Raw genomic sequence first — 18,793 nt, 5'->3', positions numbered from 1 at the left:
GAAGAAAGTCAGTGGTAGCTTGATGGGGATAGCATTTAATTTATAATTTACTTTGGGCAGTAAGGCCATTTTCATGATATTGATTCTTCCCATCCATGAGCATGGAATGTTTTTCCATTTGTTTGTGTCCTCTCTTATTTCCTTGAGCGGTGGTTTGTAGTTCTCCTTGAAGAGGTCTTTCAAGTACCTTGTAAGTTGTATTCCTAGGTATTTTATTCTCTTTGTAGCAATTGTGAATGGGAGTTCACTCATGATTTGGCTCTCTGTTTGTCTATTATTGGCATATAGGAATGCTTGTGATTTTTGCACGTTGGTTTTGTATCCTGTGACTTTGCTGAAATTGCTTATCAGCTTAGGAAGTTTTTAGGCTGAGACGATGGGGTTTTCTAAATATATAATCATGTCATCTGTAACCAGAGACAATTTGACTTCCTCTCTTCCTATTTGAGTACCATTTATTTCTTTCTCTTGCCTAATTGCCCTGGCCAGAACTTCCAATACTATGTCGAATAGCAGTGGTGGGAGAGGGCATCCTTGTCTTGTGCTGGTTTTCAAAGGGAATGCTTCCAGCTTTTGCCTATTCAGAATGATACTGGCTGTAGGTTTGTCAAAATAGCTCTTATTATTTTTAGATACATTCCATCAATATCTAGTTTATTGAGAGTTTTTAACATGAAGGGATGTTGTATTTTATCAAAGGCCTTTTCTGCATCTATTGAGATAATCATGTGGTTTTTGTCATTGGTTCTGTTTATCTGATGGATTACATTTATTGATTTGCGTACGTCGAACCAGCCTTGCATCCCAGGGATGAAGCTGACTTGATCATGGTGGATAAGCTTTTTGACTTGCTGCTGGATTCGGTTTGCCAGTATTTTATCGAGGATTTTTGCAATGATGTTCATCAGGGATATTGGCCTGAAGTTTTCTTTTTTTGTTGTGTCTCTGCCAGGTTTTGGTATCAGGATGATGCTGGCCTCATAAAATGAGTTAGGGAGGAGTCCCTCTTCTTTGATTGTTTGGCATAGTTTCAGAAGAAATGGTACCAGCTCCTCTTTGTACGTATGGGAGAATTTGGCTGTGAATCCATCTGGTCCTGGGCTTTTTTTGGTTGGTAATCTATTAATTACTGCCTCAATTTCAGAACTTGTTATTGGTCTATTCAGGGATTCTACTTCTTCCTGGTTTAGTCCTGGGAGGGTGTATGTGTCCAGAAATTTATCCATTTCTTCTAGATTTTCTAGTTTATTTGCATAAAGGTGTTTACAGTATTCTCTGATGGTGGTTTGTATTTCTGTGGGATCAGTGGTGATACCCCCTTTATCATTTTTTACTGTGTCTATTTGATTCTTCTCTCTTTTCTTCTTTATTAGTCTTGCTAGCAATCTATCTATTTTGTTAATTTTTTTAAAAAACAAGATCCTGGATTCATTGATTTTTTGAAGGTTTTTTGTGTCTCTATCTCCTCCAGTTCTGCTCTGATCTTAGTTATTTCTTATCTTCTAGTAGCTTTCAAATTTGTTTGCCCTTGCTTCTCTAGTTCTTTTAATTGTGATGCTAGGGTGTCAATTTTAGGTCTTTCCCGCTTTCTTCTGTGGGCATTTAGAGCTATAAATTTCCCTCTAAACACTGGTTTAGCTGTGTCCCAGAGATTCTGGTATGTTGTATCTTTGTTCTCATTGGTTTCAAAGAACTTCCTGATTTCTGCCTTAATTTTGTTATTTACCCAGTAGTCATTCAGGAGCAGGTTGTTCAGTTTCCATATAGTTGTGCGGTTTTGAGTGAGTTTCTTAATTCTGAGTTCTTATTTGATTGCACTGTGGTCTGAGAGACGGTTTGTTATGATTTCCATGCTTCTGCATTTGCTGAGGAGTGTTTTACTCCCAATTACACGGTCAATTTTAGAATAAGTGCAATGTGGTGCTGAGAAGAATGTATATGCTGTTGATTTGGGGTGGAGAGTTCTGTAGATGTCTACTAGGTCTGCTTGGTCCAGAGTTGAGTTCAAGTCCTGAATATCCTTGTTAATTTTCTGTCTCATTGATTTATCTAATATTGAAAGTGGGGTGTTAAAGTCTCCCACTATTATTGTGTGGGAGTCTAAGTCTCTTTGCAGGTCTCTAAGAATTTGCTTTATGAATCTGGGTGCTCCTATATTGGGTGCATATGTATTTAGGAAAGTTAGCTCTTCTTGTTGCATTGATCCCTTTACCATTATGTAATGCCCTTCTTTGTCTTTTTTGATCTTTGTTGGTATAAAGTCTATTTTATCAGAGACTAGAATTGCAAGCTCTGTTTTTTTTTTCTTTCCATTTGCTTCGTAAATATTCCTGCATCCCTTTATTTTGAGCCTATATATGTCTCTGCATGTGAGATGGGTCTCCTGAATACAGCACACCAATGGGTCTTGACTCTTTATCCAATTTGCCAGTTTGTGTCTCTTAATTGGGACATTTAGCCTGTTTACATTTAAAGTTGTCGAGACCAGCTCAGTCGTGGAGAACCTAACCCAGTGGCACTAGAGGAATTAAAGACACATACACAGAAATATAGTGTGTGGAGTGGGAAAATCAGGGGACTGACAGCCTTCACAACTGAGAGCCCTGAACAGAGATTTACCCGCATATTAATTGACAGCAAGCCAGTGATAAGCATTGTTTCTATAGATCATAGATTAACTGAAAGTATTCCTTATGGGAAACAAACAGATAGGCCGAAATAAAGCAATGGGCTCTGGCTAGTTATCTGCAGCAGGACCATGTCCTTAAGGCACAGATCACTCATGCTGTTGTTTGTGGCTTAGGAATGCCTTTGAGCAGTTTTCCACCCTGGGTGGGCCAGTTGTTCCTTGCCGTCATTCTGGTAAACCCACAACCTTCAGCATGGGCATGATGGCCATTATGAACATGTCACAGTGCTGCAGAGATTTTGTTTATGGCCAGTTTTGGGGCCAGTTTATGGCCAGATTTGGGGGCCTATCCCCAGCAAATGTTAATATTGTTATGTGTGAATTCGATCCTGTCATTATGATGTTAGTTGGTTATTTTTCCCATTAGTTGATGGAGTTTCTTCATAGTGTCAATGGTCTTTACAATTTGGTATGTCTTTGCAGTGGCTGGTACCAGTTTTTCCTTTCCATATTTAGTGCTTCCTTCAGGAGCTTCTGTAAGGCAGGCCTGATGGTGACAAAATTCTTCAGCATTTGCTTGTCTGTAAAGGATTTTATTTCTGTTTCATTTATGAAGCTTAGTTTGGCTGGATATGAAATTCTAGGTTGAAAATTGTTTTCTTTAAGAATGTTGAATATTCAAGCTCACTCTCTTCTGGCTTGTAAGGTTTCTGCAGAGAGATCCGCTGTTAGTGTATGGGCTTCCCTTTGTGGATAACTTGACCTTTCTCTCTGGCTGCCCTTAACACTTTTTCCTTCATTTCAACCTTGGTGAATCTAATGATTATGTGTCTTGAGGTTGCTCTTCTTGAGGAGTATCTTGGAGAGCTCCAGCTGGCATCTGGCAGGTGCCCTTCTGGATGAAGCTTCCAGAGGAAGGAACAGGCAGCAATCTTTGCTGCTCTACAGCCTCCACTGGTGATACCCAGGCAAACAGGGTCTAGAGTGGACCTCCAGCAAACTTCAGCAGACTTGCAGCAGAGAGGCCTGACTGTTAGAGGGAAAACTAACAAACAGAAAGGAATAGCATCAACATCAACAAAAAGGATGTCTGAACGAAAACCCCATTCGAAGGTCACCAACATCAAAGACCAAAGGTAGATAAACCCATGAAGATGATGAAAAACCTGCATAAAAAGGCTGAAAATTCCAAAAACCAGACACTTCTTCTTCTCCAAAGGATTACAACTCCTTGCAAGCAAGGGAACAAAACTGGATGGAGAATGAGTTTGATGAATTGACAGAAGTAGGCTTCAGAAGGTGGACAATAACAAGCTCCTCTGAGCTAAAGTAGCATGTTTTAACCCAATGCAAGGAAGCCAAGAACCTTGAAAAAAGGTTAGCGGAATTGCTAACTAGAATAAGCAGTTTAGAGAAGAACATAAATGACCTGATGGAGCTGAAAAACAGCATGAGAACTTCGTGAAGAATTCACAGGTATCAATAGCTGAATTGATTAAGTGGAAGAAAGGATATCAGATATTGAAGATCAACTTAATGAAATTAAGTATGGAGACAAGATTAGAGAAAAAAGAATGAAAAGGAATGAACAAAGCCTCCAAGAAACATGGGACTATATGAAAATACCAAACCTACGTTTTATTGGTGTACCTGAAAGTGGCTGGGAGAATGGAACCAAGTTGGAAAACACTCTTCAGTATATTATCCAGGAGAACTTCCCCAACCTAGTCTTTTATTCTCTTAAAGAAGGAGACACACGGATATTGACCGTGTGAGAAGGTGAGCTTATCCTGGAGGTAAACCTGTGCTCTAGTTCCTCTCCTGAGGAAAATTTTAGAGAAGGCACTATGGATGGGGGCCATGACTGACTGACACCAACCAATACCCCAGCCCTGGAGCTGGGCTGGAGTCAGCCTCCCTTGAAGCCCATGGCTACGAGGAGAAAGGTTGATGCTGAAAAAAACTCTGGGTTCACTTGGAATGGAGGAAGTTGGGCCATAGCTAATAATAATAATAAGTGAGCTCTCTGGAGCTGGTCACATGCCAGGCACTGTTCTAAGCATCACCCTCACAGCAACCGAGTTGGCACAGCAGGTGCCATCAGCTCTTGGCCCATGCCCCTCTGCCTACCCTAGAGTTCCCAAACATAGCCTTGGCTTCCTGCATCTCTGTGGCTGAGGGTGTTCTCTGGTCACAGGGGTGTGCTTGGCCCACACACCTGGTGTGTGTGTGGGGAGGGTTCTGAGGCACTAACACCCTAAGAGCAACCCACAGATAATGGATAAACACCCAGGTTCCTCACCCCACAGTGGGGCAGCTCTGAGGTGTGCTCCATGTACCCCTGAAGAGGCTCCTGGGGGATCAAGCCCGGTTGCCCTTGGTGAAGACCTGCCCATCTTCCCACTAGAATGAATTTACCTCCCTTTCTGCCTCACTTCTCTTTCCTGACCCCTGACTTCTGGGTCATCACCAAATAAATTACTTCAATCAAATCTATGTATTGGGGTCTGCTTTGGGTGAATGCAATCTAATTATTGGGCAACACTATTATTGTCCCTCTTTGATGGATGGGGTAGCCAGGTTTGGGGGTGTAGTAGTCTGTTTTCACACTGCTATAAAGAACTGCCCGAGACTGGATAATTTATAAAGGAAAGAGGTTTAATTGACTCACAGTTCCATATGGCTGGGGAGGCCACAGGAAACTTACAATCATGGCGGAAGGCAAAGGGGAAGCAGGCACCTTCTTCACAAGGCAGCAGTAGAGAGAAGAGCAAAGGGGGAACTTCCAAACGCTTATAAAACCATCAGATCTTGTGAGAACTCACTCACTATCAGGAGAACAGCATGGGAGAAACTGCCCCCATGATCCAATCACCCCCCTCCCTCGACAAGTGGGGATTACAATTTGAGATAAGATTTGGGTGGAGACACAGAGCCAAACCATATCAGATTTTAGGATCCACCCCAATTGTGGCAGTGATGGGTGGTGGAGCTGGAAGCCAGGTCTGACTCCCACTCCTGTGCTCCTCCCATTCTGCCACATGGGAAAGTCTGCCCCACTTCAACCATTCCTGTCCTCAGCAACATGACTTGACTGGAGGACTTGTCACAGCAGGGTACTGTCATCATCATTGATAAGTAACCATGACAAGCAAGAATCACCCCAGCACACGACTCAGTAATGCCTCACAGATCATAAAACGCCTTCCCACCCACTGTTTCCTCTGAGCCTCACAGCACCCTATGAGATGGGCAGGGGAATTTCTTTCCTGCCATTCTGCCTATGGGGACACAGAGACCTTGGAATGTCAAGTGACTTCTCTGAGGCTACACGGCTAGGAAGTGGCAAAAGCAGGAAGGAACTGGAGCTAAGGACTGCATCTACATCATGATTGGCCCAAGACACTAGCACCCTCAACCCCCAAGCTTTCTATGTGGTATTGGCAAGACAGCTCACCGCTGGAGAAACCAATCCTGGAGGAAATTCTGCCATGAACAGGGAGCCTCACCCCCTCAACAGTGATAAATGACTTTCATAAACATGAATAGTTTCTGAGAAGGTGTCCTCTTGCCTGGGGTGCTACTTCAGATGGCCAAGTCAGAAGGACATAACCCCACTGCTGGGAAATCCAGGCCAGGTCAGACTCCATAACATGCTTTAAAATGTGAGAGCCCCAGTCCGCTAGCATGGTCTCAGAGATGGAGGGAGCCACAGCCTCTGAGTGGATCCTGACCCAGCATTCCATGGCAGTATCCTTTGGAAAGAAACTTTCACCAAACCTGATGGGAACCTCTCCTCAAGGACTGCTAAGTCAGGAAATGGGGTATGCAGGGTCTGGAAGTTGGAAGCTGGCCGCATCCCCCAAATGAGCAGGTCCAAGACACTTATTCATACATCAGGAAAACCAGGGTCCAGAGATGGTGAGTGACTCAAACAAGGTCCATCCCTTCATGAACTAGAGGAAGCCATGGCTCAGAACCACAAGCCCCAGCTCTCTGCCCACTTCCTTTTCCTCTTCACCATTTTACATTTGATAGGAAATTTGTTATCTCATGTTTGAGCCCGCTTTGTCTCCACAGCCCTCATCCTCCCTATGAGCATGATAGAGAAAAATTATTCTCTATTTCCTAGGAGAGAAATCCAAGGCTTGGAGCCACTTGGACGGTCACCCAGGGCCATCAGCATCTACTAGCCAGGAGGAGGCTGGGACATTCGGGAGGCAATGGAGAGAAGGAAATAGAAGGAAGAGGGCTGGGGCTCCCAGCAGTCTAATTACAGGGTCCCAAGGCCCAGCAGTCTTTCAGGGAGAAAAATCTGTCGGACTTGGACAAATCAGGGGCACAGTGTTAACCGTCCAGAGACTGAACTCTCTCCCCATTTCCAGGAATCTAATCTTTGATGTATCTTTGAATAACTTTTAAAAAAATAAATCCTGAATAATCTTAGATGATTGTAAGGATCTGGGTATATCACCACCTCTCCCCACATCCCCTGCTTGCCTCACTTCCACACCTCCCTGCAGATGTACTTGCAATAGGGGACTCAAAGCGGAAAGCTGTCAAAGGATTTCATTAACTGAAATATGATGGTAACTTCTCAGGTCTTTCTCGGCATTGTGGCTCACACCTGTAATCCCAGAACTTGGGAGGCCAAGGTGGGTGTATCACCTGAGGTCAGGAGTTCGAGACCAGCCTGGGCAACATGATGAAATCCCCTCTCTACTAAAAATACATGGTGGTGCATGCTTGTATTCACAGCTATCTGGGAGGCTGAGGCAGGAGAATCACCCGAACCCAGAACACTGAGGCTGCAGTGAGCTAAAATCCCGCCATTGCACTCTAACCTGGGCAACAAGAGCAAAACTCCATCTCAAAAAAAAAAAAAAATTTCTCAGGTCTCTTCCCAATTCCATCTCTCTCTCCTACCCCGTGACTACAGGGTAATTGGAGCATTCATAAAGCTCCTGAATGCACCCAAGGAGACCATGTTCAATGTTCTTGATAGTTTGAGGTTTTCAGCCGGCAACTGGGCAGGTTGGCTTTGGGTCTTCTCAGAGTCCTGGGGTCCTCAAATAGAAAGCAAGGCCTGACAAGGTCTGGGACAAAGATTGGGGGTGTGGGAGAACATGGAAGCTTTGCTCTCCTAATTGCCAAGCCAGCGTTTTCCGCACCTCCTGTTAGTCCTTCATTTAGTTTTACAAAAAGTGTGGGAGGACGCCCCCACAAGCTTGCCCCAGTGGCTGTCTACTGTGCAGGAACTCCTAAGTGGGAGGAAATTGGAGGTGAGCACAGAGCAATGGGGTGAGCCACTGTGGGGTGCAGATGTCCACCTCTCCATGGGGCAAAGAGGAAGACACAGCTGAGTCCACCTGGGTGGGGAGGTGAGGTTAGGAAGGTTACACAGAGGAGGTGATTTGAGCTGAGGACTGTCACTTACCTGTGTGGATGGAAGACCACAATCTCATCCTGCCATCTCCTGCCACAAGAAAAAGTGCCAGGTGAAGAAGATGGGGAAAGGTGTTCAAGGCTAGGGGGATGTGAGGGTGATCTGGCTGTGACATCTGTCACCCCATTGATCGCCAAAGTTGATTCGGCTGATCTGGCTGGCTAGGCAGGTGTCCCCTTCCTCCCTCACCACTCCATATGCGTCCTTCCCAAAGCTGCACTCACGACAGTCCCTGATAGAGGAGGACTGGTCTTCAGCCAAGGGTATATGAGTAGCTTTGCACCCCTGCTAGGGCCTCCAAACAAGCTCTCAAGGTGCTGAAGGCTGAGGGAACCTAGTGAGCAAAGACAAAGAGGCACATGCTTGTTGGGGCATAGAATGTTCTAGAGTGCTAGAAATTGGAACATTCTAGGGCTCTAGAGCTTAGAATATTAAGAAAAGCTTGGTGAGGGAGGAGACAAAGAGAATGGGAAAAAGCAGGTGGACCCTCAAGAGAACGTGGATGCCCGCCAACTGTAGCTGGTGTGAATGTGTGAATGGGGTGGCAGACGGGGAAGGGTGGGGGAGAAGAAAGGGACACAGGAGAGACTGAGGCGCCCAGGATGGCCAAGGTGTGTGGGGCAGCTGGTATGTACCAGCACTGTTCTGGGTATTCTCTATATACACTCTCACCCAGTCCTCCCAGGGTCCCCCAATGTCCCCTTTAATAGATGGGGACCCTGGGGCATGGGGAAGATCATGAATGCGCCCAGGATGCCATGGTTCAGAGCTGACAACTGAGCTAAGGAGGGGCCAGATGCCCTGCAGGCTGTCACCTCAGGCCCACCCTGCCCTTCAGCCCAGCCCAGTTTTGACCCAGCCCAGAATGAACACGCTCCTTACTTGCTTCCCAAACTCTAATCAACATCTGACAACAACAACAGCAAGAGGAGGGCCCAGAGGATCTGCTGCATGCTGCGGGTGTCGCCAAGTTCTTAATGTTACCCAGCTGTGCAGAGGTTGGCCAGGGGCCTGGCCTGGGCAACCAGAGGCGCCATGATTCACATGGACTGAACAGTACCGAGTGAGTCACTGGCGTCCCACAGCCAAGCCAGCCACTGGACTGTGAGCTGCATGTGGGCACAGAGCATGCTCTCTGGATGCCTGGCCTGCAGTGGGTTCTTGGTGCTATTGTTGCTGGGCTCCCTCAGCCTGTTCTATTGCATCTGCTTACTTTGACCACTGGGCCTTTCTGCCCTCCGAGAGCTTCCCACTCTGGGTGTGCTTGGTGTGTCCTCTCTGGACAGCTCTGAGTGGCAAGTGGCAGGCACAACTGTGTCCAGGAACTCAAGGTTGCTTCCAAGGAAGTGAACTCAGGCAAAGCCACCCAGGAAGTTGGCTCCTCAAGATAATTTATTTACCCAGAACTCTGGGACACCAGGGCCTAGCTAATGAAGCCATCCTCTTTAGTAAGATGGGCTCCAAGGTAACCAGGTAAAGGAAACCTAGCCCCCACCTCCCTACCCCCACACACCCGACAGCCTCTCCTTTACTGCACTAGCCTGCTGGCCCCTGGGATGTTTTGCACATCACTTAAAGTGGGGCTCCAGTTGCCTTTCCCGGGGTTCCCGCCTGCACAGGGAGGCAGGGAGAGATGCACCAGGGGAGAAAAGAGGAAAATAATCCCAGTCCAGGCACTAAACCAAGATGGCCCCTGCTCAGCCAAAAAGAGCCACTCTGCAGATCCGTGCTCCAGGGCATGGACCTATCATGGCCCAGCCCTCAGTCCCTGGCTCGGCAGACTGCTGGGCTCAGAGGCCTAGGGAAGCCTGAGGAGGTCCTGGGGCATTGAGAGCCCAAGAATAGCTCAGAATGGTGAAGCTGGCACTTGCACTGACTGTTACAGGGTAATAGGAGTTTGCTTTTGTGGGGGTGGGGGCGGGGGTGTGGGGAGGGCAAATGCAGAGGCTGGTGGGTAGGCGGCAGCGACCATTCTGTTGGGCAGGTAAGGACAGAGGGCATCTAGACTCTGGGACAGGGTGGAAGCTCAGTGGCCTTAGGCACAGGGCGATACCGTGTACAGTCTCAGCAGCAAGGCATGAAGGTCTTCTGCAGCATGGGCCACCAGGCAGGAAGAAGCCCAACTAGGCGGGCCAAGGAGAGGGAGGTGTGATATGGCTGCAGACCCAGATCCCAGGGAGTGCCTAGAGAGAGCCCTTTGTGCAATCCCTGCCCTCTTCCTCCTTGTCTGGTAGCAGCCCCCGTCTCTCTGCTCACAGAGGTGCGTGTGAGACCTCCTGGCTGCCTGGTGCCTCATCTCTTAGACCACAGTCTTGGGCCCAAGGGGGAGCTCATACCCCAGGGGAGTCAACCTCATCCTTCCAGAGGATTTTCCAGGGGGGAGCAGGAGACAGAAGACCCTTTCCTCTTGAGTCAGATGTGGCTCCAGGAGCATGTCTCCCCAGTTAACTGCAGCAGAAGAAAACTAAGCCATAGTGTGCAAACAGAAGCAGGTACTCTTGTGGAGAAAATGTCACTCTGTTTCCGGCTGAGCTGGCTTTTCTGCAACGTCCAGGCTCCTTTTCCATCTTTGAGGACTTGAGCCAATAGACGTTCCTCCTGGACTTAAGCTGGTTACATTTGGCTTCTGACATCTGCAACTGAAGACACCCAACAACTCACCAAGATCCCGCCCTTGAAGGATGTGACATTGTTGTCCTCCCCAGGCCACACCCAATGTCTGGTGCCATGTTTGTTTTTCTGCCCTCTAACCCCTAGATTGTAAACTTAGAAGGCAAAGCCTTACCCCCTGGGGTCCCAGGGCAAGTGTTTCTTGCATTATTAACTAATCTAGGTTTTGTGGCCCATGTTAGCCCAGTCCAGCAGGGAGCATGACGTCAGGGGTTACACAAGGTAGCAGCCCCCAGAATCAATGGGGGTAGCAGCATCATAGTTTAGTTTGGAGTGGCCAGGGGGTGGGGCTGACAGCTCAGAGTGGGGGCAGCACCTGTGGGGACAGGTAAAGACGGGAGAGATGAGGGGCAGACACCCACCCCACAGGAGGCAAACAATGTTTGGGCATTTATTTATTTAACAAATACTTTGGAGCACCTATGATATGCCAGACACTGTTCCATGCACAAAAGATACAGCACTGAACCTTAACAGGTTCAGTCCCCACCCCTGTAAAGTTTACATCATGTAGAGGGGAAGTGATATGGTTTGGCTCTGTGTTCCCACCCAAATCTCACCTTGAATTGTAATAATCCCCACATGTCAAAGGCAGGACCAGGTGGAGATAATTGAACCGTGGAAGCAAATTTGCCCATGCTGTTCTCATGATAATGAGTGAGCTCTCACAAGATCTGATGGTTTTATAAGGGGCTTCCCCCTTTGCTTGGCACTCATTCTGTCTCCTGCTGTGCTGTAAAGAGGTACCTTCCACCATGATTATAAGTTTCCTGAGGCCTCCCAAGCCATGCGGAACTGCGAGTCAATTAAACCTCTTTTCTTTATAAACTACTCAGTTTTGGGCAGTTCTTTATGGCAGCATGAGAATGGACTAATACAGTATATTGGTACCAGGAGTGGGATGCTGCTATAAAGATACCTGAAAATGTGGAAGTGACTTTGGAACTGGGTAACAGGCAGAGGTTGGAACAGTTTGGAGAGCTCAGAAGAAGACAGGAAGATGAGGGAAAGTTTGAAACATCCTACAGACTTGTTGAATGGCTTTGACCAAAATGCTGATAGTGATATGGACAATAAAGTCCAAGCTGAGGTGGTCTCAGATGGAGATGAGGAACTTATTGGGAACTTCTTAGGTGCAAAGGTGACTCTTGTTATGCTTTAGCCTAGGGACTTGGTGCCCTGCCTCTCTGCAGCTCCAGCCATGGTGAAAAGAGGCCAAGGTACAGCTCAGGACATGGCTGCAGAGGGCAAAAGCCCCAAGCCTTGGCAGCTTCTATGTGGTGTTGAGCCTGCAGGTGCACAGAAGTCAAGAATTGAAGTTTGAGAACCTCCACCTAGATTTCAGAGGATGTAGGGAAATGCCTCCATGTCCAGACAGAAGTCTGCTGCAGAAGTGGGGCTGTCATGGAGAACCTCTGCTAGGGTAGTGTGGAAGGGAAATGTGGGGTTGGAGCCTCCACACAGAGTCCCTGCTAGGGCACTGCCTAGTGGAGCTGTGAGAAGAGGACCACCATCCTCCAGACCCCAGAATGGTAGATTCACTGACAGTTTGCACCATGTGCCTGGAAAAGCCACAGGCACTCAATGCCAGCTTGTGAAAACAGCCAGAAAGGAGGGCTGTACCCTGCAAAGCCACAGGAGCAGAACTGCCCAAGGCCATGGGAACCCACCTTTTGCATCAGCATGACCTAGATGTAAGACCTGGAATCAAAGGACATAATTTTGGAAATTTAAGGTTTAATGATTGCCCTATTGGATTTCACACTTGCATGGGGCCTGTAGCCCCTTTGTTTTGGCCAATTTCTCCAATTTGGAATGGGTGTATTTACCCAAAGCCTGTACCCCCACTGTACCTAGGAAGTAACTAACTTGCTTTTGATTTTACAGGCTCATAGGTGGAAGAGACTTGTCTCAGATGAGACTTTGGACTTGCACTTTTGGGTTATTGCTGGAATGAGTTAAGACTTTGGGGGACTGTTGGGAGGACATGATTGTGTTTTGAAATGCGAGGACATGAGATTTGGTAGGGGCCAGGGGTGGAATGATATGGTTTGGCTCTGTGTCCCCACTCAAATCTCACCTTGAATCAAACAATCCTCATGTGTCAAGAGCAGGACCAGGTAGAGATGACTGAATCATGGGAGTGGTTTTTCCCAGATCTCATGAGAACTCACTCACTATCATTAGAACAGGGAGACACAATGAAAACCAAGCAAGTTAACGTATCATGTTGCAAATGATGACAAAGGCTTTGAAGACAAATGGAACTGTGCAGGAGGTGGGTTTTACATAGTGGCTGAGGGCAGATCTGACTCTCCAGGGACTCCACAACCTGTGATATGGAATGAGCACTCTTCTTCTGCCCTCACTCTGTGGGAGTGGGCTTAAAAGATTTTAGCCCCTGTTCCACCTTGGAAATGAGGAAGGCATGGGTTTTTGGAGCTGAGAGGAGTGAGTCCAAGCCTTGGACAAGAAATGCAGGAAGGAGATCCCTGAACGAAGTTGCAGGGGCAGGTGCTGCCAGAGCAGGACAGACCCTGCCACTCCAGGAAGCAGAGTCCAGATTGGAGCTGGGATTATTGCTGCCTCAGTTGAGAATGTAGGCCATAGATGGGCAGGGGTGGTGGCATTAGAGGGCACCAAAGTGTGAGCCCAGCTTCTCTAAGAGTCTGGGTGTAGACTCCTGTGCCCCGTCATTCAGTGACCAGATCTGGGACTACCATGCAGCCAATCTAGAAAAATCCAAAGCTAAATTGGTGACCCCTCCTCACAACAAGTCGGACCCAGTTCCAGGGAGACTGCTGCAGTGAGCTCCTGACAAGAAGACCTACATAGGGGGTCAAATCCCAGCTCAGCCCCAGCGCTGCCACCTGCCCCCCGACCCAGCAGCCCCCTTTGGAGCCCTCTTCCTTCATCTGGCGGGGCCATCCCAGAGCTCACAGGACACTGGCTGTGAGGGTACTGTGAGGTATGAAACACCAGGATAAATGGGAGGGATCATTGTTAAACCTGGAGCCCAGCCACCTGCAGATCTGCCTGCATGCTGGTGGCTTCCTCCTCCAGCTGCACGCCTGGGAGATGCTGACCCTGAAATGAAACCCAATCCTCTGACATGAACTCAGAAAAGGGTGGGCTCTGCAGGGGTCTGTGCCCCCATGGCACAGGCTGAAGAGTCCCAGATCCAGTTGGGACTGGGGGGAATCACAGCAGTAGGCAAAGCCCCCACAAGACAGCAACATACGCCTTGAAAGAACATTCAACTGGGGCTGCAGGAGAGAGGACCTCAGTGCCAGTCCTGGTGCTGGTGACCCTGGCGGAGTCACTCCTCCTCCCTGGCCCTGCTTTTCTACCTTCCCTCCAAGCACATGACCAACTCTGGGGCCCAGGCGGGAGTCATCAATGGACAAAAAGGGGTAGGGTTTGAGAGGACAGGGAGTGGGGCTGGCAAACACAGCAGCCCTAAACAGGGCGGTGGTTCAACTTCAGCCTCCCTCTGCCAAACGGAACACTGTTCCAGCGATAACAAATCTTCTCTCTTCCTCAAAAGAAGCCAGAAATACAGAATTTTATGTGATGGCTCCAACTTCTAAGTGTTGGCAATGAAGCCTGTTTTTTGTAGAAAATGCCATATGGTTCAAAGCAGGTGTATCCTTGGGATCTAATCCATAGGCTGCAGCACTCAGGGTCCCCTGCACCCTGCCTTCCAGGTGGGGTCAGCCAGTGAGGACACTGACAGGTGTTGGGGGTGGTGGGAGAGAAGAAGGAGAGAGGGAGGGGATTTGCTTTCTGATGACCAAGTTGCAAACTTAAACAATTTCAGGGGCCAGACAAATCCCAGAAGCGGCTGGCAGCAGGGCAACCCCTGGTCCCTGCCATAGTTCTTACTGGCTGCCAATACCACTACTTCCTCCCTCATCTCTTCAGACCCAAAGGAGGTGATGACTTCCTGCGTTACCAGCACCGAGAGCCTCTACATCCCTTGCCAGCTTCCTTAACCCTGCCCACAGTTCTGTAAATGGTTCCTTCATTAAATTTTGCCTCTATGGGCCCTTTTGGGTAGGATTCTGCTTCCTACAAAACCTTGGCTACATACAATGTTATTTTTTGTTGTTGAAAACTCTTGCAGGTGCCCAGAGGAAGGAAGGAATCATCTGGGTACAAATCCTGGCTTTTCTCTCATTGTTGGGTTGCATCATCTCCCTCTGCCTTGGATTCCTCATCTGCAACCTTACAGAGCCAACAGACAGGGTCAGTCATGATAATCCCACAAGCACCTAGCCAAGGGCGCTCAGCAAACTGGCTTGCCTGGAGCCTGAACTTAAACAACAGTAGGATTTGTAAAACAATGGCATTTTCTGGAAATGCATGGCCAGTGATCTTCAGACAGTGTCACTGCCCATTCCTGAACAAGGCCTTGGTACTCTGTGCCCCTCCTCCTGCTCAGTCTGCACCACCCATCCTGGAGACCCCTTCCATTTGATGGACAGGCTGGAGAGGCTGAGAGGCAGGAGTAGGGAAAGAACAGCACTGGTTTTCCTGATCCCCAGAGTCAAATCCCAGCATGGCCACCCTGTAGTGTAACAAGTCCCTTTCCCTCTCTGGGCTATTTCCACATCTACATAAGAGGAGTTTGCTCTGGACCCTCCAGGGTTCCCAGCAGCTTCCCCATGCTAGGGGTCCATGGTGGGTTCTACCTCTGCAGACAAACCAAAGTTCTGCACATTATCTATGACACTTTATCTTAATGAAGCATAAAAATTATGAAATTTCAAGCTAAGCTTTCCTCAATTGTGTGGTAGAAGAAATGTTTAAATCTCTCTTTTTTTGGCTGACTCTTTGAAAGGCAAGCGTTTCCAAATGTTTGGCCCAATCCCTTTCCCTCCCCCTTCCCCAGGGCCTGTCCTCAGGAGGAAGGCTCCAAAGAAGAGGGGGGAGGGCCAGACCCAGGCCAATCAGGGGGTGGCACTGTTGACCGCAGATGACCCATTGGCTAGGTCTACCTAACACCTGGATGACTGACTGCTATTCTGGACTTCCTTTGGGCCAGATGTGTTTGGCAGCCACCCACAGTCAATCAGGGGGGTTGTGTTTGAGAAACTAGAGAGCAGCAAACAAAGGCAAGGGTGAGAAGGGTGAGGCCTGGTTAGAAAACACAGAAATTCCTCCTGGTTGCCATCCAGTCAAAAGAACAGGCTGTTCCATGGGTTCCTGAGGACTACTGGAGAGTGAGGAAGTTGATATCTGAATGGACATGGCTTGGCTGCCATTTTGTAAGATTAGTAAAACCATTCAGTTCTTACTTTCCCTGGATCTGTCACCTGGAGGACAAGAATCCAACTGATACGGTGTAGGGAAAGATCCAAGCTTTGGAATCAGGCTGATGGGGGTTTGGAACCCAAGTTTGCTACTTAGTACTTGGGTAATTTGGGCAAGTCACTCAGTCCTCTTGGCCCCACTGAAAATGGAGACAGTAAGGCTTAATTCACAGGGTTGGAGAGAGTGTTAATGCAGATTGGTGTGGATGGCTGTACAAATGGACAGGTGAACACCTCAATGGCAACAAAGAATAGAACTACAGGGACCACCATGCAGCAGGGTTAGAAGCTCAGTTGAGAAGAAAACAAAGTACTGATGGAGAAGTTAGAGTCTACCCATTCTCCTAACTAGTCTACATTTTATCCCACCTAATACCCCTTAAAAAAGAGGTTATGATGTTTCATTCTGGTGTGATAAATTCAGTGCTAAGAACAGCAGAAACAGAATTGTTAGGATATATAGAAAGATATAAGAGGGGGCTTATTAGGGGAATTGACTCCAGAACTTATACTACAAGGAAGCTGATGGTGTAACTTCCTGTAAGTTTTGGAGTCCAAAGGCCAGAGAACAAAGAGGTCCAATGTCCAAGGGCAGGAGAAGATGGATGTAGAAGAGAGTGCAAATTCATTCTTCCTCCACTTTTTTGTTCTACCTGGGCCTCAACTGAGCTGCTTTAAGAAATCACCCACTGTGGTCACTGGGCAGGCATTGTTGAGGACATTGCTCACTGCTTCACACAGTGTCATCCTCCCATGTGTCATTCATGAAGACTTGTGGGAGAAGGTTCAGCTCTATTTCATTTACCTATTTACTTATTTTGAGACAGGTCTCACTCTGTCACCCAGGCTAGAGAGCAGTGGCACAATCTTAGCTCACTGCAGCCTTGACCTGACTGACTCAAGTGATCCTCTCACCTTAGCCTCCCAAGTAGCTAGGACCACAGGTAAGCATCACCATGCCCAGCTATTTGTGTGTGTGTGTGTGTGTGTGTGTGTGTGTGTGTAGAGATGGGGTCTCACTATGTTGCCCAGGCTGGTCTCAAATTCCTGGGCTTATGCAATCCTCCTACCTCAGTCTCCCAAAGTGTTGAGATTATAGGCATGAACTACTGTGCCCAACCAGGCCCAGCTTTAGTACCAGAAATAATCTTGCTACTCTTAGCACCATATGGGCTTCTGTAGTGCTACCTTGCAGACACAATCACGTGCCTGATCACATGGCTTTCAGCATTGGCTGCTAGAGAGGTCAGCACAAAATCTATGACCCAGCTCTACCAAGTCTCCTGACCTCATTGTCAAAATTTCACACGCCAATTTCACCCTGGCTTACCTTTGTTTTTCCTCACCCTCACTGCCTCTTTGACCTGTTTTTTTCTCTCAGCTTTGTTTTTAACCAAATTGGATTTTGAACATGACAAGTCACTTTGGTTCATCTGAGGATGAAGTTGGCGATGGGTTGTTAGATGATAAATAGATAGGGCAACAAAGAAATCAATATGGAATATGCCATGGGAAGATGGTGCCTAGCGTGTGCTCAAACAAATGTAGATCTCTATCCACTTTAGTCTGTTCAGGCTGCTAAGCAAGGTACCTTAGAGCTGACCTATAAGCAGCAGACATTCATTTTTCACGATTCTGGGGGCTGGCAGGCTGAGATCCGGGTGTGGGCATGGTTGGGTGCTGGCGAAGAAGGCTCTCTTCTGGGTTGCACACACCAACTTCTCTGTGAATCCTCATACGGTGAAAAGAGAGCTCACTGGCTCTCTGGCCTCTTCTTATAAAGACACCAATCCCAATCCTAAAGGCACCAGCCTCAAGACCTAATCACTTCCTAACACCATTACTTTGTGGGCTAGGGTTTCAACTTATGAATTTGGGGGAGACACACACATTCAATGCTAACGCTATCCTCTTCTCCTATGCAATATAAGCCACACCAACACTAGCAGATGAGGACTAGAACTAGCTTTTCTTCCATAGGCCGGGGATCTGGTTTCCGTTTAGGGGTGTTCTGCTCATGTCCACTGAATCACAGTGCCCTGGTTTCACCTGGCATCTTGCTGAGATGATGCAGTGTGGGTGTAGTGTTAGCTCTAACATTGTCCCAGCCCTGCCTCACTTTTCTCCGTTGACATTCTGTCCATCATAAAGCATCCATGAGGCCAGGCACAGTGGCTCACATTCACAATCCCAACACTTTGGGAGGTCAAGATGGGAGAACTGCTAGAGGCCAGGAGTTCAAGACCAGCCTGGGCAACATAGTGAGACCCTGTCTCTACTAAAAAATATTAACATGTCTGGTCATGGTGGTGTGTGTTTGTAGTCCCAGCTACTTGGGAGGCTGAGGTAGGAGGATTGTTTGAGCCCAGGAGTTGGAGGCTGCAGTGAGCTATGATTACGCCAGGACACTCCAGCCTGGGTAACTGAGTGAGACCCTGTCTCTAAAAATAAATAAATAAAGCATCCACAAACCTCTATCTGGCGGATATCTGCCCATTGTCTGGGTTTACTCTCGGTATAGAGTGGGTGTTCCCAGGAGGAGATAACGGCATGCAGCCCACTAGAGGCAGAACTTGACAGGGGCTATGAACCCCTCTTCTGTGGAATTCTGGGAGGAATTAGGTAGAATCAGCTGTGCAACTCTGGGAGGATCATCTAATCTCCCAGCCTGCCTCCTCATTTCCTGGCAGGGGTGGGGCAGGATTCAGGGAGTAAGACATGCAAAGCATGAGG

At 47.8% G+C, this 18,793-nt stretch overlaps 3 long non-coding RNA genes across 3 annotated transcripts in view; 2 read left to right on the top strand and 1 right to left on the bottom strand.

Moving 5' to 3' along the window:
* The window catches only part of LOC104005966 (uncharacterized), a 111,791-nt gene extending 103,380 nt beyond the window's left edge, over positions 1 to 8,411 (bottom strand). Inside the window, exons 1-2 of the long non-coding RNA XR_010156408.1 lie at positions 8,300 to 8,411; positions 8,067 to 8,105 (exon numbers count right to left, since the gene is read on the bottom strand). This is a non-coding gene — a long non-coding RNA (uncharacterized LOC104005966). The remainder of the gene's footprint in view (positions 1 to 8,066; positions 8,106 to 8,299) is intronic.
* LOC107974056 (uncharacterized) lies at positions 5,856 to 7,075 on the top strand. The gene is made up of 2 exons (XR_001716597.3): positions 5,856 to 6,550; positions 6,762 to 7,075. It is a non-coding gene; the product is annotated as an uncharacterized LOC107974056 (long non-coding RNA).
* Positions 8,412 to 8,515: 104 nt separating the features above from the next.
* LOC129143864 (uncharacterized) lies at positions 8,516 to 14,800 on the top strand. The gene is made up of 2 exons (XR_008547820.1): positions 8,516 to 8,686; positions 14,566 to 14,800. It is a non-coding gene; the product is annotated as an uncharacterized LOC129143864 (long non-coding RNA).
* The last annotated feature ends 3,993 nt before the right edge of the window (positions 14,801 to 18,793 follow it).

Source organism: Pan troglodytes, chromosome 3 (genome assembly GCF_028858775.2).
Source record: "Pan troglodytes isolate AG18354 chromosome 3, NHGRI_mPanTro3-v2.0_pri, whole genome shotgun sequence".
NCBI lineage: Eukaryota > Metazoa > Chordata > Mammalia > Primates > Hominidae > Pan > Pan troglodytes.
The sequence above is the reverse complement of the archived record's forward strand: the minus strand, read 5'-3'. Positions and strand labels throughout refer to the sequence as shown.